Source organism: Triturus cristatus, chromosome 6 (assembly GCF_964204655.1).
Source record: "Triturus cristatus chromosome 6, aTriCri1.1, whole genome shotgun sequence".
Lineage (NCBI taxonomy): Eukaryota > Metazoa > Chordata > Amphibia > Caudata > Salamandridae > Triturus > Triturus cristatus.
Genome location: NC_140589.1, coordinates 1,545,219,157 through 1,545,244,743, shown reverse-complemented (window position 1 = coordinate 1,545,244,743; position 25,587 = coordinate 1,545,219,157). Strand labels below are relative to the sequence as shown.

Below are 25,587 nucleotides of genomic sequence, written 5' to 3'. Positions count from 1 at the left end.
GGTACTAGGATATTGAACATTGCTTTGAACACCACATACAGTCATAGAAGATTGAGCCCTGATGAAGTTCCTATTGTTTTTGGAACAAAACGCATTGGCTGGACAGTGTATGTAAATAAGGATAAAAAAGGACCTCCATTTGCTTTATTTAGGAACCTAACATTTTGACTAAATCCATAAAGAGCAACAAAGTAAACAGGCTCTTTGTCAACTAACCTGTGAGGACTAAATAGACAGTTGTTTCTCATGAGCGGCATGGGAAAGTATGTTGGTGTATTAATTTGTACTTGGAGAACGGTAGAACGATCACATGACGATCAGACCATCGTATGGTGACAACGGATGTCACAAACTAACAATTTTGAGTATAGAAAGTGACTTTCTCAGGAAGAGGGAGGTTCCGCCCCAACTCACTTTCTTGCCTCCATTTTACCTAATGGACTATCTCTATATGCCCTTTGCCTTATTCCCCTTGCTAATGAACTTGCCTGCTGGACGTTTTGGAGCGGTCTGGTGAGAGACCATACTTGGGCTCTCCTGATTATTGCTTCTTTCCCCGTGCCCGTAGACTTTTCCTTAGTGAACTTTAACTTGACCCCTTTGCCCACGCTAGGAGAGCTTTGTGAACCATCCTTCTGCCTTTATAGGTGGTAGGAATCTCTAATTCTGAACCTTCCACTTATGGATGATTTTACTTAGCAATACATTTACTTTGACTAAGTGTATCGATTTATACTACGAGCTGGTAAACTCACGACTGAGCTTAAAATGTTACTTATATTCATTGATTTTGTATCTCTAACACAATAACCAAATTATCTAAATTTGTCTGAGTCTTGTATTGTGTCCTAATGCTCTTTCTACAGCAATTGTGCTTTTAATTGTATGATTTCTAAATGCCTGATAGAGAAAGTCGTAGATTATTTTCTGAACATCAGATTCTTTTGCTCTTGTTTTGTGTAGCAACAGCAGAGCTCTTAGTTTGCATAATTCTTGTTAGAGTAAATTTCTTTAGAGGGTTGGGTCTTCCAATTGCAATGCTCTATTTGTAGAACATGGTTCTGAGAGTAACATATTTGCACCTGATCTCCAATTTGTGAGTTGGCTGCCGATCACTTGTCCTCACTGAGTGGCAGACAGTGGGACACCCTGATTCCTCATTCCTCAATACGACGAAGAAAGTTCCATCCGAGGATCATCGCCTCTGTGGCAGAAGTATAGAATCTGAATAAAAACAGTTACTTGTATGGGCCCAGTGCTAGGAAACCATTATATTGATTCCACTGTAACACTTTCATACTAGCCTTGCTTCATCTCATCTCAGATTATTAGAAATTATAAGGACACAAATTAAGCTTGACTAAAATTGAAGTGATATTGATAACAATCTCTACTTCAAAGCACTCAATGGGAGAAGGGAACCCATTTCAGTGGCTCCACAGAAAGAATAAATACCTAGGCATATTACTAAGTCCAAAGATACAGCGACAGAATCAGAGGGCTATCATCTTCCACATATTGTGCAGCAGTTCTCTCACCTAGGTTATGATCTTTCAAAGAATCGGGATACCCTAGAAAGGTTTTTTTATTGAACATCAGCTGTTGCACTGATGAAAAGAGCCTGCAACATTTTACGAACAAAAACTCTGCTCAACAACGCAAGTAACCCAATCCTAGCAAAATGGCTAATGTATGGAGCGATAACCTACAACTGATCTAAGATTACTGGCTTCCTACACCATGAGGTGCCAATTTGTCTCGGTATCTAGTCAGTAGAGAGGTGTGGCTCACTGGTTAGAGGCGGCAGACCCGTAAGCAGAGATTCGGCCAGGGACCAGGGTTCAATTCCCGACGCGGCAGGGTCGTGGACCAGGGTCAAAACGGACTTGATAATTCTCGCCTCGGTACCTACTCTAACCAGGAACACACTCGGCAACTCTGGGCATTAAGCTTGCCTCATCTCTACAACGGCCCCCCACAGACACTGGGGATGCCTGATTTCACCTTGGAGATACCCAGAAAGGGACCATCTCACAGGGAAAGCCAGGACGGGTTCCCTAGCGGTCTTCAGCGCCGGGACACCTCCTTGTGAGGTAGCTGTTCGCGCTCTACAAAATGCTGTATTATTATTATTATTATTATTGCTCTAGGGTTGATCTCTTTTCAGTTACAAACTAAAGTGATGTTTTGAATTGGAACATATGTGGTAGCAAAGTTCCTTTGTACGCTTATCCTTAGACTTAATTCTTTATATTGTGTATTGGAATCTGACTAGTTATCCTAAATACCTCTACAATTCCTTATAGTACTGGGCAAATAAGTTGCAACTGTTTTCCTGTATATTAACGACTACTATGATAATCGTATCTGTAAATGGCATTTTTTGTCAATAGGACACTATAATAGGCGGAATATCCTTGATAGAGAGACTCTTGTTTGACTTTTCTATTGCGTTGAATCTTGCACGAATTACTTTAGCTAGCAATTCTGATGGTCATTGAACAGATTATTATACTTGTTTCAACTATCTAATAAGGAATGGTTTAAAAAAAAAAAAAAAAGAACAAATGTTTTAAAAATGGAAACTTTCCATGGAAGCAAAACAGTAAGATGTATGGAGCACCTTCTCTTGCTTTTGTGAAACCAATCTTCCTAACAGAGCCTAGCTATAAAGAAGCAGCTTCAACAGCCCTGGAAAAAGAAATGTAATACCGCAACTATAACTTTGGATGTTAGGTAACAGTACCACAGTATGGATCTGTGAAAGAGAACTGTGTACCACTAAAGCATGATTTATATCTAGAGGTAAAAGGAGAAGATGGTGACTTGAGTCTTCAGGGGTGAGCAGAGATAAAGGGCGACAAGGGGGACTTGATTGTATAGCATGATATGGTACGTCCTGTTATTGTACAGTCACAGTCTTGGTATGGTATGAAATGTTATTGTATACCATACAATGGTACGGGCTGTTATTATATGGTATGTTATGATATGGCATGTTATTGTACAGTATGGTTTCATATGGTATGATCTGTCATTGTATTGTAATGGCCTGTCATTGTATAGTATGGTATGGTATGGTATGGTATGGTATGGTATGGTATATTATTGTATAATATGGTATGTTATGATCTGTTATTGTATAGTATGGTATGTCATGGCCTGTCATTGTATAGAATTTTGTGCTATGAATATGGTATAGCATGTTATTGAGGCATACGACCTATGAACTGATAATGCCATGCATAATTGTGCATTTAGGCAAGACCTGATATCACCAGTTGGTACAAATCAAAAATATGTAACCTACTTTGGCCTTCTCAAATTGGGAAGGAAAGGGGCATTACACAGAAAGTGACCAAAACAATGTCAAGTCATAAACGCACCCTTAATGAATGCTGCAACATGTAATGTTTTTAAAATATAATAAATTGCATTGTTGTTTTATTATTCAGCTCAGACAAGACTAGGAGGAGAAAAGCAGCCTAGTGGAAAGAGAAGTTTTGAAAAATCTGGAAAGCAAACACAGAACGAGAGGAGCAGCGGACCTAGGCGAAAAACAGTTTTAAAAATGAGAAATAGGAGCATGCAAAAATAACATACAAACCAACAATACACACTTGCAAAAAAAGTGTCACAATCTGAGCACAAGCAGCGCAGAAAAACACTGATCAAGTAATGAATCAGTACTTGGACCATGCTCCACTGAAAAAAAAAACAAAATCACATACACGAAGTGAAGCCGACATGGGCAGATGCGCTCATCAATGAAAAGGAAGAAAATAAGAGTGACAATAAAGCCAATAAAAGGTAAGCAATTGGCGGGCTAAAAGTCTCTTTCTTTTTAAACAAACAATAGATCGTTGCATGCGCACTACCTGAGACGAGACCTAGAAATAGCACCTGAGACAGGACAAAGAGGTTGCTGGGCTTTAAGCCCACTGTAAGCTAACAATACGTCTCCCAACAGACCGGGTATAAGCTGTCTAGTAGGCTATGTTATAGAAGTGGTCATGCATGCAGCCAGTTCTGCAAACCTTTAGACTTCCATCTCAAACTGCACTGTTCGCTATCTGCTTTGAAAACATATATAGCTTAACTTAATAAATGGTTTAATATTATATTCCCATGCCATATAAAGAACGGTAGCTACAGAGCACTAGGTGTTCACAAACAATTTGTATGTCCACTTACCAGAAAGTGCCTTTGAATTTTATTTTTCGATATTTTCTAATTACTTTCGATAAGGCGAGCCAACCATTTAATCCACTGGGGTACTGTAAGTGGATGGAGTGCGCACATGAATAATTGTTTGCACAAGCCTGGCAAGGCCTTCAACAGAGACACTTCAGTAGGAGCCATGGTCAATGCCATCCAGAACCCCCACACTACTGCTTTGCTAATCCCTGCTACCCCAAGCCTCAGAGGAACTGGCCATCTAGCATGAGGAGACCTGGTCAATACTGAGACAGAAGAATCAGTAGTGGCAATTGCCCATGCAGAGTTTCTAACCGGGTTTGGGTAGCGTAGGCCGATGCTTAGAGAGGAGGTCTGTGTCCATCATGATGACCAGAGTGGAAATAATTTTGGCCCTTGAACTCCGAACTAAGATCCTGCACATTGATGCCAGCCATAAGGAGCTGCCATAAACTGAGTCAGATTTAGCAGATATTATCACAAACATTCAAGTGACTAAGTCATTGTACACTGCTGCAGGAAGCAGTAGTTTCCAACAGCATTTGTTCTAACAGGGCCAGATTCACAGGGAGAGAGTGAAAGGAAGGGAGTGGGAGACAAGGGACAATCATAAAAAAGTGTTATCAAAGCATGTTTACAAGGCAGGAGAATTAGCCCAGGTAGGGATATGATGGCAAGAGATATGGAAACCTCTACATTGTACTGACATTAGCACACAAGAGACATACATGCCGCCAGCCTGCACTTGAGTCCACCTCTCACATTATGGCACTATTCTGAACTGTTGTTTTCCTTCAGAACAGCACTGTCTGTGAAGAATTTTGATTCTCCAACAACGCTAATCAATCTTAATAATTATGAGGAGAAATGAGTTGATAGGAACCTAATTCACCATGCTGTTGCATGAATTCCAAGTGCGGGAGGCACCCCTAAGAGCAAGGGGGTAGGGAAAGATATAAGAGCAGGTAGGTGGAGCTGTATGTCTGTTCCAACGTATGCAGTGAGGGGTGCTAGCTTTGACATCAATAATGGAAGGGACACAAGAACACAACTTGCTACAGAAGAGCTCCAAACTCACAAAATGATGACAAAAACAGCAGCAAGATTGACTGAGGAGATACCCAAGAGGGGGAGAATGTATTTCGATAGAAACAAAGCAAAGCTCCAGTTAAAACTGCATTTAACAGAATAATACGCTCAGTTTGAATGCCACATTACCTGCACAGTACAGGGGCAGGTACAAAGTTGGTGGGAGTAGACCTTAAAACCTTTTTCCTTAGATAAGTCGAGAGATCTGTGTTTGGAAAGAGGGTGGACAGCTCCCAAAAACAAGGATACGGAAATTCTTGTAGGACTTGTTAAGGACTAGTTTGAGAAACTGGAAATGGTACCATGATAGAAACCCAGGGAGGGACTGCTGTAGTGTCAGGTCGTCTTAGTCCCTTAACACAGATAGTTCCCAGACACACCCAGAGTGTCTCCCCATGTTTGATTTCATTGGTTTCCCAAATGCTTTCTTAAAACTCCCTACCAGATTAAGGCTACCACTGTCACAGACTCTATACGTCATTCCCTTAAGTGGCTTGAGTCTAATTGAAACCCTAAACTTGTAGTTGGCATTCCAGTAAGCTAACATTGTGGAAGAGGAAAGGGTCAAGGAGTCCGAGAGTAAGAAGTCGAGATTAGCTTGCCAAGAACAAGAGGAAAGGAGGTGGGAGAGACAGGACAAATGGCCCAAACAAGAATTTAGAAGGGGTGAAAGGAGAGGGAAGAAGTAAAGGAAAGCCCAAAAAGAAATAGTAAGACATGAAAATTGAAAAAGAATTGGGGAGAGAAAGAGGATAGCCTTGTAGAAAGAAAAGCTCAGCATAGCAGCAGGGATATCTACATTTGGGAAAGGTGACTCTGCCAAGGTTCCAAAAGAGCTTGTGCACGTGAGTGGAAGGCCGGTATACTTTGTTGTTGTTTGAGAGTTTTGATATTGCTTGGAAAGGAAAGCCTTTATATGTGGTGTCTAAGGCAGCCAATTTACTGAGTCATTTGTGTTTAGACGTACTGACGGTCATTGAGAGAATGCATGTAGTTAAGCAAATAAACTATGAATGAATGAAGGAAGCTCTGATTAGACAGTTTTGCTTGAAACCAGCTCAACACCTTCAGAGATTCAAAGAGAGAAGACAATATTCCATCTGAAATGTGGATTCATGGTGTGTTGTATGTTTGCATTGAGTAGGTTAGAGGGATGGAGTTCAAGGATCTTCATGCTCTTAACCAGTTAATGATGACAGAATGATTAAAGAAGAGTGCTCCCCCACTTGAGCTATACCTGTCTGACTCGACAGAAACGGACCTAGAGAAGCTTGCAGTGTTGTCTGACAATTGGTTGGCTAACAGGGTTAACAAAGGTCTAGATTTTAAAGTGGTGCACAAAGCCAGAATTCATCACAGGAATGCAGATGGACTTTCCCACTGGTTTGCCATTACGACAACCGGACTTCTTTAACAGTAGAGTAAGTTATCACGCACTCTGCTCTAGAGGGGTGTCTGTTGGGATGGAAACATCCCTTGCATGGTAAACAAGAATTTAAACCTGCCCGATTATGTGAAACTAGTATCTCAACCTTATATTTTGGGCTAGCATCATGCTAATCTAGCAGGTGCGCAGAGGCACAGGCCTGCCCCTGCTAATGCAAGACCCAGAATCTGTTCTATGACCTAGAGGGGCTCACAAAGTGTGCCCACATGATGCGATGAGCATAGGGCTGCTATCCATCCATCAATAGTGTAACCATACCTTTTTCTCTGCGGTTATGTGAACTGCAGAATTATGCGCTGAAATTCCGTATGCGTGTTGCGTGCACGTATGTGAACTGATTGTGCAGCACATGTATGGTATTAGGACTCTGTTTTATAGGAGTCTGAGTACTGGGGCTAATAGGATCCATTTGAATGCACCCGGTTTAGCATGGCACAAAACGAAGGGTGATGCATCTTCCCCAGACAGTGGAAGTGTAGTGAAAGCATGTCTGTGGCTGGAGGGTGGTGATCCAGAAACTGAAGTGAGGGAGGGTGAAGACAGGGCTGCCTTTATTCATTCAGAGATTAGTTCTTCATAAGCACTGCCATTTAGTATATTTTATGTGTCAGGGTTGGGACACAAGCGTATGTTGAAGAAGTTTCTAGGCCTGTTAGAACTGGCCTCCTTGGCATGATTCTCCCCTAATACTTTGTCTTCAATCATCCTGTTTTGCTGGCTTTGCTTTTGCTGGATTTCAGATTCTGCATACCATACCACTGCTAACCAGTGCTAAAGTGATTGTGCTCTATTCTTAAAACCTAGTGAAACTGGTTTACACCCAATTGATCTATTTGGTTTACTTGTAAGTCTCTAGTAACGTGGTATTACATGTGCCCAAGTCCTATAAATTAAATGATACAAGGGATCCTGCAGAACTGATGGTGCCACCCACTTAAGTAACACTTTAAACATGTCTTAGGCCTGCCACTGCAGCCTGTGGGTGCAGTTGTAATCTGCTATTTTGACCCAAACCTTCCTTTTTAATACATTTAAGTCGCCCCTAATGTAGGCCCTGAAAAGCCCAGGGGGCAGGGCCCAGTGTATTTGAAAAATAGGACATGGTCTTTTAAGCTTTACGTGTCCTGGTAGGGAAAAACATCTAAATTCCTTTTTCACTACTGCAAGGCAAACTTCTCCCATAGGATAGCATTGGAGTTGTCTTATTACATTTAATAAGCTGTAACTTCCTATTGGGAGCATGGACACAGGCCAAGTTTGGTGTCTTAAGTATTGTAATTAAAAGCCCTCTTTAATGGTAAAGTCATATTTTCAATCGCAATTCTGAAGATGCCACTTTTAGAAAGTTGCCATTTACTTGTCCTAACCATTTGGTGCCTGCAGCCTGATACTGGGCAACATGACTAGGTGTAGCAGGAAGTTGGTCTTTGTGTATTGCTGCCAGACAGCGGGTCAAAGGAAAGATAAGTGTTGGCAGGATGGTCCACTGAGTTAACAAGGGGGAGGAACTGCCACCTCCACACTTGCACATCACAAAGGCTCTGCCTGAGCACTCTCACAAAGGGCTCGTTTCTGGTCTTTTGTGACCCAAGACAAGCTGAAGCCAGGACAGGGGGGAAGGGGATGTGTGGCACCTCAAGGGGGTGAAAACCTCTAGAATTTCCCTCCCCTTTAAAGTGGGCACCAGGTATAAATATTGGACCCTTTGACCCAACTCTTCAGTACCCTTCTGGACCTGCGGACTCTGCCAGGAGGGACTACTGTGTTGCTAAAAGGACTGCCACTCTGCTGGACGGCTGCCCTGCTGGGCTGGCCTGGAGCCCTGATGCTCTCTTGACTGGGTGAGAAGGACTAGACCTGCATCTCGTAACCCACAACCCCAGAGTGACTCCTAGAGCTAGTTTGCTTGCCTCTTGATCAGAAGCCTCAGGGACAGAACAGGCTTCCAAAAGTGGTGGCTGGTGACATTTTTTTAAAGTGGTGTGCTGGAGGACAGAGGGAGGGGGTCGCAGCGTTGGAGGCACAGACACATTAAACAAAGCAACACAACCACACACAAACTCACAAAAGCACACTAACAAAAGATATGTAAAACATTAAACCTCCCTAAGCACACATCAAACAAAGACCGAACTCAAAACAGCTACACGTGGAAATCAAGCACAGGGACATGTTCTCCTTCACAATTGCACAACGGGTGAGGTGTCCACGCTCACTCAAGCCAGCACTATCACAAACACACCTACCTAGTGTCATAGCAAACACACCAGCAGCCCTCTCACAAACATACAAGATTAAGCCACACACAGCTACCCTAGTTTTTACACGTAACCTATGTCTCTCAAATGCATACATCCAACACCAGAAATACACCTGGGCCACTTCAGAAAACGGTAACACACTTAGGCCACCTTATGGAAGACATGTTCATATCATTCATACCCGTCCTGTTCCCCACCCTTCTCATATCAGATGCCCAGTTGTGAAGTAAGGCAAAGTTCACAGTAGCTTGTGCTGGGCTTCTGTAGCTATCGGCACTGAAAAATGTTGATTTATAAATCCATTGGTCCAGATAGGAAGCTCGAAAGTGAGGTCAGATCTGACATGTGACATAATGGGTCTACTTTTGTGGCCACCTCAGAGGACCGCATACAGAAATCGAGCTCTACAAATAACCATGTGGAATCCAGCAACCCTGCAATGCCTGAAGGCCAGTGCTGCTGCTGCCAGATTCCAAGCAAATCCAATAGAAGAGCATTGATCACTGTGGAAGCAGACACCTGGTTGCCACAAAAGCCAGATGTGCACTTCCTGTGCAGCAAAAGCCCCCTTCTACTTGGAGATGCAAAGATTCAGAAAGCAACAAACAATGAATTACTCTTTTCAGGAACCATGTATGTTGATTCACTGAAATGCCAGGAGTAGCAAAAGCAAGATCACACATCCTTTCATCCCTCAGTTACCGTAGTGTTGACACATTGCCCTACCTTTAGACTGATAATGAATAGCCTGAGGTGCATGGACTGGATCATGTTGAAAATAAACAGTGCTTCAGGAACCCTGATAACTTTCTGTTCCTGTAACTGCCTACATGACCCCAGAGATCAGGGATAGGAATGGCAATGCAGGCGCACCAAAGTGAAAGCCAAGGGGAGTAGGTGTTTGTTGGGGGACATGCATGTCAGAAATCCCAACCCCTCCACTCCATAATATTTTCAACTCCCTTCAAGATTAAACGAGCCTCACCTCTAATTCTCCAGGAAAGACCTGAAAATAAAGCTTTTCAGGAAATGATTTAGAAACTAGGCTGGGACACTTGAAATTGAATGAATGACTTAAATATTTATGGGATTATTTTCAGGTGTAATATCAGGAGGGAAGATACCTCAAGTCCAATAACACATGGAAAACAGTAATAAGCAGAAGATGGCAGAAGTCTATTGCTAGTCAATTCTGGGGAAGCTATGAGGCCAGAACAGTATTTACTGACTTACAGAAGTTTTTTTTTTTTTGGCATCACCAGTTCATATCTTGTCCTATTCACCATGCGTCTGTTTTATGTGCTTTTTCTGTTTACAGTTGCATATTTGGCATCCTTTCGCAGCACTCTCAGGTTTCTGCATTCATATAAGCATTTGGACCATTTCAAGTCTAGTTGGTCCTCTCTGGTTTCAGCTCAAAGACTCTTAGTTCTTTCAGGGCGTATTAAGTGGAATATCATTGGCCCCCATGGAGATTCTTTGTTGAACAAACACATTTACAGGTTTTAGAAAATCTCTGTGGGAATGCATTAGGGTACATTTGTTAGTGTCATTAAGCATCCAAGAACTCGGAGTGAATATAAATAAATGGTAATGTCGACCAGACTGATGGATGGCCTAAGCAGAAAGGCCATCTTGGAATATACCATCTCAGACATTCTGCCAGAACTAATGGAATACACACCTTCCCCCCTTGGAATAAGGGGCTCGCCCATTATATATCTGACATGTTTTGATACATCCTTCAATGCAAAGTATGTCCTACTGTAAGAACATGGCACGCTTGTGAATTCCCAGTTATTGTTTCTCATACCCGTCCCCCACCCTTTTGCAACAGTCCCACCATCAACTAACTGTATTTCCGTCAAAATTGGAGACAACTCTGGCAGCGTTAGCTTAGCTGGATACATAAAGCCCGAAGGTAGGTGTATCACAAAATATCTCACAATATGAACAATTAACCTTGGTCTTTGTCCCCTGACGTGAGTTTTCCTGCGTGGAATTTCTACATATGGTCCTACCTGCCTAGGCCCACAAACAATGGGCCTTAATGCACGGCCCTTCATATAAACCCAGTCCGCAGTTGACGGGGGGGGGAGGTTTGGGGGGGGGGGGGGGGGGGAGGCAAAATCTTCAATAGGCTCACATTTCGACCAACACCAATGAATATCTTTGAAATATGGGAGACTCGGGGGGTCACGCCATTTAACGTGACGCCACTCTCCTAACTGGCTCGTAATGTTCACCTTTGACTTAATTTCGTGTTTAGCTCAGAAACTCGCCATACATGTGCAGGAATTCACTCAATGCAATTACAAACCGTAATCAGCACTATGAAGCAATGACATTGTTGTTTCTTAGCAGCCCCCGAGCTCGAGGCTCCAGCTTTACAAGAAACACCTTCATTTAGGATTCTAGGCAGTTTCCTGCAGACAATTCGTCGCGGACATCTTATAAATGACCTCAGGTCAGGAACTAAGCATGCAGTTTACTATTGGTCGATATAATCCGGAGCAATGTCCCCGAGCAATCAGACTTAATTACGCTCGTGTCCGGAACCTTTATTCCTTGAATGTTTTGTAAATGCCTGGCAAACGTAGCATCTCCTCTCTGATTCTCGCTTTTACTGTCTCGCGCCCTGGTGCAAACTCCGTCCCGCTCGCCAACGTGGCTCGAAGTCCGGAACAAAACTTGAAGCACATTTTCTACCGCAGCGGAGCTATCGTTCCATTGTTTTTGCCTTGTCCTGTCAACACTGTGAAGTTTTTTTTAATTCAACGACTGTATCATTGTTCAAAGGCTTGATTTCTGCATCTCTGTACAGTAATGGCTTCTTCCTTCCTTTGCTTTACAGCCACTGTGCTGTCAGCATCACCGTGTGGGTTTGTTTCTCTGTCGTTTTGTACCTGTGATAGCAGTGGCACTATCAATGTAATATAAATCACGTACGGCCACTGTACGGTGCACTGAGGCGCGTACAACAAGGAGGATAAGAATAAGTTAACTTATAGAGTCCACTCTACCCCGTTTGTCTGGTTTGAATGTGCTTAGTAATATCTTTAATGGAGCTTGTAAATCAGCTTCCACATCTATCCCAGTGCATCCATTGAATGCCCCTTGAGCATTCCTTCAGTCTTAACATTCTTTTGGAACTGATGACATCATAGTGTCATTTACACATTACTACACTGATAGTCGTGTCAAAACCAAACGCGTTGGCATTCATTTTATGAACTTGAGAAGGATGAAGGGCCGAGTGGAACCACCAGGATTCCAAGCTACACACAGATCTCTGCAGCTAATGCATTAGTCAACTGAGCTATCTTACCAACACCCGCAATAAAACTGGTAAATACACGAATAACCCTCTGACTTACGTTTGAAATGCTATAAAACCACATTTAAGCTCCATCCAATGAATAGAACGTGTACTACTATTAATGTCAAATGTAAAACCAGGGGTCTATCTTGTCTGATTCTATCCTTAAACGACACCATTTTTAAAGTTACATTTAAAGCTCAAAATGTGGTGGAAATCTTACAGAATGTTATGCTCACGAACGCCACCCAACTACTAAACACTCACTAAACACTTACTTCTGTGCAACTTCCACACAATATTTACACAATGTTCTGCAAAACATAGCAGATATATTTATCTCCACGTGTGCAGCTACATGTTTGCTGCAACGTGATACTTAACATCCAGCCCTACACTAGCATCTGACAGCGACGGAACACAGTAAGAGCACACCTTTGGTCCTTACGAAGAACATCAGAGTCTAGCCATTATCTAGATTAGCAGACATAGCACACAGAAACCTTTCCATCAAAGCGCGCCCATGAAGTAGCAAGCTATGAATCTGCTCATGCGTCTCAGTGCCTTGCAGGGATATGCAGCACTATATAAATACATTACAATGATGCACTCAAAGAAAGCACGCCATATAATATAATCCAAACCAGACCTCCCAAAACACAACTGTATGCAACTTGTTTTCAACGTTTTTCTTGGATTGTGCTCCTCATAATGTCCACTTGACAGAGGTAGTACCAGGCCCTGCAGCACCATTGCTTGGCAACCTTACCAGTGCACTTTCAGAAGCTAAAATGCAATATGTTCAGTACACTTCTCCAGTTCGGCCTCGAGTTCGAAATCTGAGCAAAAAATCTTCACATATTTTTAAATGTATGCGTAGCATCCTCTTGGCAAAACAATTAGGGGTGGGTGGCATTCCGTAAAAACTCAGCGCACCGCCACGTGGTCGGAGTTTTACACACGCGTGGCTCGCCAACAAATGGGCATGTGCAAGTAAGAAAAATTGAGAGGTAGGACGAGTACTGACAAGATTACTCAACGCGGAATGTCGCTGCCATTTGTGTTGAGAATGTTGCTGCCGGAGTAGAAAATCTACTCGTGCGGGAGAAAGAAGCTGCACCCTCTTGCACGGATTGTGGTGCAGTTAGAGCTGATTTTACATCACAGAACAAGCTCCAGGTGCTAAAAATCAGCGAGAGCAGCACGGGGTGCTGAAAATGTAGCCGCTCGCAGAATTTCATGGGGTTTTTATGCAATTCAGCGGAATTTCGCGGAGTAAAACTCTGCGAGTACAGCCTACCCCTAAAAACAATCTCCTTTTTTTAAAACTGCATCAAGGAAATATTCAAGCAGTATAAATCTCACAGGACGGAGACTTTGTTTTGCTGAATTCTTTGAAGCAGATTTTATTTACTCAGTAATGAGTATAATATTTTTAAAAAGTAAATAACACTGGAATGCTGAACACTAGGGGTTCTAGATTACAAGTAATCCTGATTAGTATGGCAATTAAACCAATAAAACCTCAGAGTGAATATGTGCAGCAACTTTTGATGAGGATAATTCAGTGAATGTTAGAGAAAAGGTAACTAATTAGGTTTAAAAACTGCCACTAACTGGTCCACAGCTACACTCTAGGCATTTCCTCAATGTACATCGGCAACCAACTGAATAAAAAAACTGTTTAGCAATAGTTGTGTCTGGTGGAATTAAGGATTAAAGGCTTATGCAGGATTCCTTGATTGCCTGTCAAATTGCGGCGCTGTTTTCAATGTTTCGCTTCAGAAGGGTTTCAGGAGTCTGGCTGTGACCTATAGCAGAGTCCAAGGAGAAACCCGCCACCAATAATACCGCACTGGGCAGTGCGCCAAGTTCCCATCTCACACAACCGGCCTTTATGGAGGATATGCAAATAATCTCGGACACAAAAAATCAGCTCCAAATAACCTCGCCATCAGAGTCCTGTTCAAGTCCATTTCAGGAGTTTTTGCTAGCAGGAATATCTGGGATCTCTCCCCGAAAGAAATGTCTCAAAAATTAAATCTGTGCTGTCCTCCATTTTCAAAATTTCTAAAGCCCGCGCGACTGCTTTGATGCGTACAGTAGTCAAGCAAGTGGACGATTCCAAACAAGCTGGTGTGTACACCGTTAAAACTATCACGATTTGGGCTAATTAATTAGTACCCAAACGTAGTCTGAACACGTCAGCGAAAGCCTTAAAAGAGACCACGCACCGAGCTCTGGCTTCAGTCCCCACTGTATCCCCTTCCCCCATTAGCTGTCTGTGGAATACTGGAGTACAACTTCATTACCAGACATGTGAACTTTGATAATCATAAGGCTTACAGACGCTCGGGGCTCGCTCAGAAAATAGAGTCAAACAGAGGCAATGTCCGTCAAACGTCACGGGCGCACCAACAGAGTTCGCGCGCCGGACGCACTGATTGGGCCAGGCATGACGTGTGTCACGTGACTCTGTAAACTCCGTATTTAGAGGGAAGGTGCTCCATTGTGGTGCGGCTTAGAGAAAGAGAGAATGCAGAAACAGCATGTAGCAGTATTCACTACGAACCAAGACCGTCCAGCTGCTCGCTCCCTCCTGGTCTCGGCTTCACAATGTGACTATCTGTCCCCACCATTCTTCATACACCCGCCCAGTATGGCGCGCCGGCAATGCTAATTCATCGCACTCCTACAGAGGCATCGAGGGAAAGAGAGCGGGGGAATAAATAGCGGTAAACCTTTGAATGGAGGGAGGAGCTCCCACTAAACAAGGCACAGAAGAGAACATATTTGATTATGTTCTGAGAAGGAAATTAGTCTGCTCTGAAAACACCTTTCAAGATCATAGACACAGACTCAACATGGGTTGGGGGAGGGTGCCTGGCAAGAAATATCCGTATTTTCATTTGGTAAACTGAGATTAAGCCCGTAAAAGTATTTACATTAATTTATTAACATTTCTATAGAGGAAATTAAATATTACATTATATGTTTATAGTCAGAGTAAAAATCAGTCACCAACAGCCATCAAACAATCACCTGTGCAGAAAAGTTAAATATAAACTTTTTCTGGAAGCAGAACAAAGAGGCTGCTCATAGATAATTCAAACATGTTTGTTCCATAGGCAGCCATCAAGGGCTGTGAATCGTCGGCGTTCTTGCCCTCACAGGATTAGAGTTTGTTAACATTTGTAGATATGCTTCACTTAAACAAATGGTTATTGGAGGCTGGTGTTTAAAGAGCGTATGTGTCAAACAAGCACAAACATTCTTAAGTCTTTATATCTGGTACAGAAGCCCAACAGCGACTCTGGATCTGATGGCGAGCTAAGGTCCCCACCCCACCCCAGTTAACGATTCATAAGTCTTAAATATTAAAATACACCGAGCAGTAGAATTTTGTACTCTTTGCAGCCTGTGACCTGACGTTCTGGGAGGCAGAACGTCCAAAGGTTTGGTGAAACACATCCACAACTGATCAAGACATTAAGTACAACTGAATGACTATCCTGAAAGGTGAGTGGCAAAGTGATCATCAGCAAACTAACTTAAATGGAAGCAGACCTGACCGCCACTCCTACTTGGAATTAACTCGGAGGTCAGCATCCCACCAAACCCCAGAATTCATCAATACACGCATTGTAGGTGTAGAGATCCCAAAAAGAAAACGGACAAAACAGCAAATCTGTTTATTGTTTATTAGAGCAATGGCTGATATCAAAGTTCTCAATCTTATTCTCATGAGGTTTTTAGACTGAAGTGATTCATCGAATCATCTGCACTTACCATGCTCCCTGACATGGGAGCACAGAATGGAAGAAAAGATGGTTGCCTATGAGCAGATCTGTTAAAGTCTCACCTTTGTAATGAACAAAGTAGAAACAGATTCATTAAAAAAAATAATGTTTAAAGGAGCTATCTTATCGATTTTCCAAACTTAGTTATGCTTTATGAGTACAGAAAACCAGTACGAAGCCAGTCCAGCTACGAACATGCAGCTACTGTAATGCTACCACCGCTCTTTTGGAATGCTGTTTTGTAAAGTGTCCCAATCCCAAATTGTCAGCATCGCTTGCATTTTGTGAAATATATTCTGTTCTGGATGTGCGAGAAAAACAGTCTGCTAATGGTATGTTATGTTACAAGATTTGTAAAGCGTGGGGCGACCCGCAGGCATCCAGTGCTGTTTGAGGAAAGGAAATGTTACACTGAGGCAGAGAAAGCATTTAGGAGACTAGTTCTTGAAGAGGCAGGTCTTAAGAACCTTTCGAAAGCTCAACTCATTATCAATGGACCAGATTAAGGGGAGTGAGTTCCAAAGCTTTGCAACATTGAAACTAAACAATCATTCTCCACTTCTGACCAAGGGAATGCTAGCCAAATGAACAGTAGCGGCTGCTACGGGGCAGCGGTTAAAAACAAAAAGGGAAAAAAGCAAAATCCACTTAATTGACACCACCGCCGCCTCTCCTCTGGCCTCTTTGGTTGACACAGGAAACAGGAAGCACACAAACTCCCAGACTCCCCTAAGCCAATCATGACGCTGTTGTCACCAGCAGCGCCGCCATTGGCCTGAGCGGCTTGGTTCAGCGCTCAGACAGGGAGTGGGAGGCTGTGCATGTCCTCCACTCAGCTGTGCGATACAGCCGGCTGGAGAAATGGTAAGTGCGCATGATTTTTTGGCCAGCCCAAGATGGCCAGCCAAACAGTCATGAGCACTTAGAAAGTGCCCACCACTCCCCACCCTGCTCTGTAAACTGCCCTGCCCCGCACCTAATCAGAGCCAGTACAGAAAAATAAAATGATAGTAACATGGTGTTATTATCATTTGATTTTTCCTGTGGGGATTTAGTGGAGGAGTCGCCGCTGCAAATGAAGGTTAGAGGATCTGAGTGGCCTATTTGTAGTGTAAGGGGTAGCCAGCTGACATAAGAGTGGGGGGGACCACAGACGTGTAGAGCTTTATGGCCAGTACACAGAGATTTGAATTCAATTATCTTAATGACAGGTAGCCATTGAAGAGTTTTCAAGTCAATTCTAGTTGACACATGTCTGGTAATCCCAAGTAGGATGCGTGCTGCAGCATTTTGCACCATTTGTAATTTCCGAGTGACTGCCACAGGCATGCCCAAATACAGTTAGTTGCTGTTGTCCAGGCACGAGAGAATCAAGATCTGAACTACCAGCCTCCTCGCCATCTGAGGGGGCAGGGGCAGGATGTTCTACAGCATGCGAAGGATTCCAAAACAACTGGCGAATAGTTTAGTGGCCTGGAATTCCATCGTCAGGGCTTTATCGAGCCAGACCCTCAGGCTTTTTATAGCTGTATTAACAACCGGGGAGGTGTTGGCAAAGCATCCTAGCTAGCCCAAAGCTCATTGAAGGGAAGAATTCTGCACAAGGATCACAAGTTTGGTCTTAGATCATTGAGCTTATGGCAGGAGGTGTTCATCCAGCTGGTGACCAGTTTCAGACAAGGACCGAAGGTGGAAGCTGATGGATCCCCATCAAAGGCAAGTGAAAAAAAACCAAGGTATCGCCTGCGTAGGAAACTATTGAAATCTCAAAGGGCATGACGATATTGGCCAGTGGTGTCAGGTACACATTAAATAGCGTGGGGCTCAGCAAAGACTCCTGCAGCACTCCCCAGGTGACTGGTAGTGTGGAGCAGATTAATTAATAACCTGCTGGTGCAGGGATCACCACTCCGCCACGGGTTCGGAGGAATCAACAGTGGACCGAAGTACAAACCATAGGTAATTTATTAAGCATTCAGAATGGGTCTCCATCCAACGAGCACCATGGAGTTACTCAAGGAAAGGAGCACACTTGAACAACTGCTACATGGGTTTTTATAGGGAAGATCACAAACAAGGAACGCCCAGAGGTAAATAGAACTTTGGAAAGAACACACAAATGAGCTAAGGCAAGAATCTGACAGCCTCAGTGTTTTGTGCAATTTCTACGTTTTAAGGCTGAACAACAAAATGTGCTATTCTGAGTAGACTTTACTTAAGGATTAACTATTGCCTGAAAACCTTCGAGCAAGCTGACTCTGCATGTTTACGCAGCCTACAATGTCTCAACTTTAGCTTTGTGACCTAATGTTTATGCAGGTAGCATCAGGGACAGAATCAGTCTGAAAACAGATCAAAGGTGAGTATGAATGAAGCACAGCTAAATTAAGAAAATGAGAGATTAAGATTTTAAGGTTTCACAGTCCTTCCTTTTCAGCTGTGCTGAATCCATAAGGAAGGTACATATATCAATTTTCATTATTTCATCAATTTCAAGTTGAACCATCATTTCTCTACTTAATTCATGAACATTAATTGGGGAAGGCTTGATACGGTTACAGGTAGCTATATAAGCTGTACATGTCACAGGGGCATGCTGAATGCAGCAACAGCAAGTGAGAAAGATGGCACCTATAATCACTATTCCCTTTAATTATGTCCAGCCCCAATCAGAAACAAAACCTCAAAACCATTCTGACCAAATCCATGTTCCTTTTTCCTGGTGTAATTCTGCAGTTATTTGATGAAGCTTTTGTGTGACTCAATTAACATTAAGGGCGTTTTATGTATTTGACAGTGTGAATCCTTAAGAGAGGACAAGGTGAAGTGATAATGTTCAGATGCAGTAGATGTAGGGGGCACTAGGCTATGAAAGGGTAATATGTTTTAAGCCTCAAAAATAGACCCAAAGAAAAATCCAAATACTAACAATAGAAAACATACAGATATCCCTATTTTTCTCTTTCTAATCCAAAACTGTTGGCTTTTAGCGGTGGCATTCGGGGCAAGTACTTCTATTCCTCCTAATAGGTCAAAAACACCTTCCTAAAGGGCCTTAATGACCGACAACTCTACCTATTTCAACGTAATCTATATACAAATACCTATTTCAGAAGAACACCTAACACTATTCCCTATACTGATCTTTTATATCCAACCTGTATTTTTCTTAACCTTCCTTCCTCTTACTGTAGTATTTGTTGTTTGATTGCCAAGGTAACAAAGAGTAGCGTAACGATCAGCCAGAAACAGAGCAATGTAGTCTCAATTCTCTCAAAATTTCCTCACTACACTATCGGAGAGCATTAAGTCCCAAGTGTCTTTTGCTTCAAAGCTTCACTTGCATGCTTATGTACTGGTCCGGACGTTTGCGGTCTTGACCACCGGCATGGGTTGCCATCTCTCCAGAGATAGTTTCTTCATTCAAAGTCTATAGTTCTTTTGGCCCTTGGCCACATTTTGTATCAGGGCTGAACAATGTCAGGATGTTCAAACAGAATCTGTTCATCTGGGTCAGGCATGATGGCAGCAAGTTATTATTCCAATGACACCACTTCACCATGTTTTAAAAGATCAGCATCTCCAAAAGGCACTTGTTGAGAGATCTCATCATATTCAGGTATTCCTCTTGTTATCCACTGATCATATGGCAAAGGGAGTGGCGCTTACTTTCTCCACATCACTGGCATGGAGCTGGTATCTGTTCCCTGTGCGCTTAACAGCAGTCTGGTTGGCAAAGAAAACATGCACTGGCCTCTGTAACTGTTGGGTAAAGACACCGTCTCTAGGCCTCAGCTTGTGACCTGGACCTTTAAGACTGGGAGAGAGATTGGCCTTCACCTGTGAATGGATCAAATGCAGATCTTTAGTCAATACAGTAATCAACAAGAATGGTAAATTCAATGTCAGATTGTCCTTGATCTTGGTACATCCTATACATTTGCTGGCCTCCCCATAACGACCTCAACTGGTTGCAAGACCTTAAATGGGCAGATCTGGGGGTGCAAAATATCCTGTTGAAACGGGGTATCTTTTCCTGTGCTATAACTATGGCACATCATGCACTTCTTGACATAGAACTCTGCCACCCTGGGAATCAGATTATTGAACCATACATGATCTGACATGGCCACTATTTCTTTAGCACTGATATGGGCTGAACTGTGGGCCATGGTAACAATAACATTCACATAATAATTTGGAAGCATTCATCTTTGCTTTCCTGACAGATCTATCCAACATCTTGTTGCATCCTGGCACCCATATTTTTTACATTGTTCCTTCTGTTCCTCCGTAGCTTCTTCCTGTACTTCCCTAATGAAATCTAGAGTTTGATTAAACATAGTCACTTCTGGTGTCCATCTAACTGTCCCTACAATATACATTGAACTATACTCTAAATAGGCTGATCGTTTAGCTGTTTCATTGGCAAAAGTATTTCCCTGTATTACCTCATCTATAATTTTCTTGCGGACAAAATATTTAACAATAGCAACTCTTTTTGGTAACATCATGGTATCCAGTATCTTTACTATTCATTCCCCATACTGTATCTTATCACCATGCAAAATAAAAAAAAAAAACTTTTTTTTTTCTTTCTTTTCAAAGTCATCAGAATGAGGGGGCATCTCCAAAGGTATATATATTGATATTTACAGTCAAATCTTTACTTAATTCACAAGCTCTAGTCAAATCTGTCAGCTTCCCAGATTGCGTTGACATTTGTTGTATTTTACATAACTCAACCACAGATTTCAAGGGAGTAACTATATAAGCCGCTGAACTAGAGCCATCAGGTAGTTTGTAACATGCACCATCCACGGACAGTTTCCCTGGTGGATCAGATATAGGGGTATCTGTCAGGTCTACCCGTCCCTTAGTCTCCTTCTCAGTAATAAAATATGCAATCATGCTTCTCATCTTGTTGGGACTCCAAGAGGGGTAGTACAGTGGGTGGATTCAAAATGTTACAGCCTTTCAGAGTGATGTTTTAGAGCAAAAAGTATCAACTCATACCCTGTTAATATCGCACTGGTCAGGTGCTGGGTCTGAATAATTTTTTAGATAGCCACTAAATGTGGTACTATAACTGTTCAAATTGTGACCTTAAATATACATTTCAGATTGCTTTATTGCAGTGGGGTCCAATGTGGAGGAGAAATATGCACATGACCTATTCCTTCTTACATGGGACCGTGCCAAGTTGCAACCATATTTTACATGCAAAAATTTGTAATCAAGTATTTACCTAAAGCAGGAGCATTACATAAAGCATTTCTAAATTGCAAAAAGACAGCTTCACACTGATTAGTCCAAAGAAAACGGCATGCATACGTGCTTTAATGTTAAGGCAAGCAGGGGGTTTGCAATTTATGAAAAATATGGTAATAAACGCATAGATATTAGATTGAGTCAGTGGTTTCTGCAAGTTCTGCACCAATTATATCCTATGTTGGTGTATCGTCTCACCCCCCATTTGATAGGAGGAGACCTAAATAGGTAATCTTCTGTTGATAATACTGTTATTGAAAAAGAGATACTTTATGTCCCAAGGATACTAAGTGATGCAATAATTTCACTGTAACTTGTTTCAAACCTTCTGCTGTATTGCTATGTCTCAAACGAGTAGCTTACCAGTGTATGGTACAACCTGTACTTTAAAAAATAAAACTCAGGCATTCAAAACAACATCTCTTTTATATTTTCACAACTCATAAACTGATGCCTACAGAGAAAATGGGTAACATTTTAAAAATGTGTTTAAAACTATTATTTCAGTTGGAGATGTTTATTACTCATTTTTATACCTTGGCGCAAGGGGTATTGTAGCTATGGATTGCATGCACTACACATGCAGCTCTTCAGTTTAAATTGTCAAAGCCTTGCTTTTTTTTTCATTACTGCTGAAAACCCTGCCTAGTGCACCAATGTGATCACTGCTGATACCCTTGGATGGGGTGTTCATTTTACATTACTAGTAACTTTTGTCACAGAAAATGTTGGAGACCCTTGTACTAACATTCAGTTGTTGTGAAACAGGGCTTTGAACGGGGATGTCAGAAAATCCCATAGGTGTATTAACTTTACCTGAGAAACAACAGGATATTGAGGGACTACTATCTTGTTACTTTTTTCTCAAATCAATCACAAATTGATAAACTTTTATCCTGTATTTCATCCCCCCCTTTAAGGACAGGAAGAATAGGGCTATTACATACATTAGAGGAAACTTCCTCAAAGCGAGTAAAGAAATCAGGGACGGCCTCTCCCTGTTTCTGTTTACAAGCAGTAAGGAGTGTCCAATCTATTTTCCTAGCTGGAACCATCATTTTCATATAAGTAAGTATGTTACCATGGTAGATCCAGAATGAGCTGACTAGGTTTCTGACCAAGTTTCCTATCTCTATCAGCTGCTATAATAGCAGTCCAATCTCCTCCCAAATCAACAGCATGATCCTGTTTCCAGGTAAGTCGCCACATATCTGGTGGCAGGATCATACCAAAAAAAAAAAATTATATATCGATATCCGCTAAAGTCATGATACAGGAATCAATGGCTGCCTATACATGATCATAAAATCCCCTAGGATTTTTCATTATGTCTGGTAAGGAGGCTTTTAAAGTAAGTACATCCATCCTTTTCCAGGGCGTATATATCCAATTGTATAAAAAATGGGCTCTAGCGTTAGGACTATTTGGGTCATCATTATCCTCATTCCCTCTTCCAGGAATGAACTGTGGCGCAGCTTCCCTCATAGGTCTTTATTCAAGGAGAGGAAGAGAGTTAATTAAATTATCCAATTATCATTGCAATAGCATTATTAATTCCATCTACAGGGAAGGCTCCTATCTGACACCGTCTATTAATTGCTCTAACATCATCCGGGCCATTTCGCCCTGTAGTCATCTCCCATTGAACCATAAGTTGATGAGAGAGCTTATTTATAAGACAAATAAGCTCACCTTCAGAAAAATCCTGAATCTGGTTTATCATGTCTTCTACTTCTATTTCTATTTCTAAATCACTTAACCAATTTAATACCATCAATCTTATCGCATCCTGACGAAACGGAGCTACAGTAGAGCGAAGAACTCGAGGGGTTAGAACAGATGGAGAAAGTACAGAATCATTCGACATTTGAAGTGCAGTGGCCTGAGGTGGAGGCGCAGAGGCTTGGGATGGGGGTGAAGTGGCTTGGGTTGGAGATGGTAAAGAGTGTACCGGTTGAAAAATAAGGGTCTGATCAACCGCAGGCAAAGGAGGTGGAACCGGGGGTACAAGGGGAACAACATTCAATGGTGCGGGGGGAAGAGGTGTTAAAGGTACATATATGGGTGGGGGTCGTTCTATCACCGACCTATCAATATCGGAATCCACATCTTCTTGGTGGACCTGAACTGCTACAGTTGGTCTAACTATATATTCCTTATATATTAATAATCTATGCTCACTATCTAAACATTACTTTTTCTCCTGAACTTCCTTATCCATCAATTCCTTATACTTCTGATACTCTGTTTTCCTTTCCTGTTTCCTTTGTACCTCCTCTGCTTTGAGCTGCCGCTCCCTCACCTCTTTTCTCCACATACGCAAACTGTCAAACATAGCTGGCCTAACTTTCTTTAAAAACAATTGTTTCTCTAAATACTCGGGTTTGTGAGGCTCCATGGTTCCCTCTAATGGCCATTGTAACTTGGGATCCCCTTTTGTATATTTGTTCCAAAATGCATTTATACATGATGGAACAAATACCATATTTGATGTACATCTCAAAATTTGGCATACCTTCTGGTGGCGCCGGCTAACTTGCTTCCAAAATGCTCTGCTTATCGCAGCAGCAACAACAAAACTTCCACAAAGTGCTAATCACAGGCATGTTATATAAGATTTGAAAAAAACTTAAAAACAGAGAGAAATAAAAAATATTCTCACATTACCTGTAAGAAAAAATGTTAGCAAAAACAAATAGCAAGTTCCAAAACAGAGTCTACGTTTCAAAATACCAAACAGATCCTAGGTTTCAAAATTCCAAACAGATTCCGAACGGAGTACTAATTCCGAACGGATTACCAAACAAATACCAAGTCAAGACGAATATCAAGTCAAGCAAATACCAAACAAATCCTAACCAAATGAACAAATTAACCGGTTCAATACAGATTGACCTCATGCGTAGTCTTCGCCTCCCACCTGTCGATCCTCCCTGAGCCAAAGAAAATCACCAACCGAAGGCCCCAGTCAAGGCTAGCAGCCGCCAGGAAGATCAGAGTTGGAGAGCAGAAAAATCACCTTGGACCACAAGCAACACTAATCTCATCAGGTGGGGCGCTTTCTCAGCGAAGTTAGTCTTACCGACCTGATCTCCTGCCCTGGTCCGACTGCAAGCACTTGATCGAGCCCCACGTTGGGCGCCAATTTGTGGAGCAGATTAATTAATAACTTGCTGGTGCAGGGATCACCACTTCGCCACGGGTTCTTATCAAGTAAGAAGGAATCAAAAGTGGAGCGAAGTACAAACCATAGGTAATTTATTAAGCATTCAGAATGGGTCTCCATCCAACGAGCACCATGGAGTTACTCAAGGGAAGGAGCACACTTGAACAACTGCTACATGGGTTTCTATAGGGATGATCCCAAACAAGGAACGCCCAGAGGTAAATAGAACTTTGGAAAGAAATTCTGAGTAGACTTTACTTAAGGATTAACTATTGCCTGAAAACCTTCGAGCAAGCTGACTCTGCATGTTTACGCAGCCTACAATGTCTCAACTTTAGCTTTGTGACCTAATGTTTATGCAGGTAGCGTCAGAGACAGAATCAGGCTGAAAACAGATCAATGGGGAGTATGAATGAAGCACAGCTAAATTAAGAAAATGAGAGATTTAGATTTTAAGGTTTCACAGTAGGACCTCGGAATAGCAGCCTTTATCAAATACATGAAAGAAGAGTTCCTTCAAAAAAGAGTTCACACGGTCCAGGGCCCTGCCAGAGATCACCTGCCCTGCTAACCCATTCCAAAAGTGTGGAATGGTCAATGTTGTCAAAGGCAGCTCTCAAGTCCAAGAGTACAATAGCAACCGTAGCCCCTTGATTTAATCTCCTCTTGGCATCCCCCACCACAGCCAATAGAGGTCATTCTCAGTACTGTGCTTGGGCCGCAAGCCGGTATGAGTGTAGTGTAATAAGGAATTGATCTCCATGAATTCAGAGAGAAGTCTATTTAGATATTTCTCGACCACTTTACTGATGCTGGGGAGCTGAGAAATGGTTTGAATGTTCCCCAAATATGATGAATCAAGGATGGGATTATTTAAAATTGCCTTGACCATGGTATGTTTCAGACTTGTGGCACTGTTCCCAGTTGAGGAAAAGGTTGACAGTTTGTATCAAGATGGGGGAAGATAATTTCTGCCCAAGGCTCAGGATTTTAGGAGGGGGGGGAGGGTTCAAGGGTGGGTCCCAGATGTGACTTGA

General features: G+C 42.2%; 1 protein-coding gene across 1 annotated transcript in view; it reads right to left on the bottom strand.

The window, feature by feature from the left end:
- The window catches only part of MACROD2 (mono-ADP ribosylhydrolase 2), a 2,183,495-nt gene that overhangs the window by 1,502,020 nt on the left and 655,888 nt on the right, over window positions 1-25,587 (bottom strand). The window lies entirely within an intron of this gene.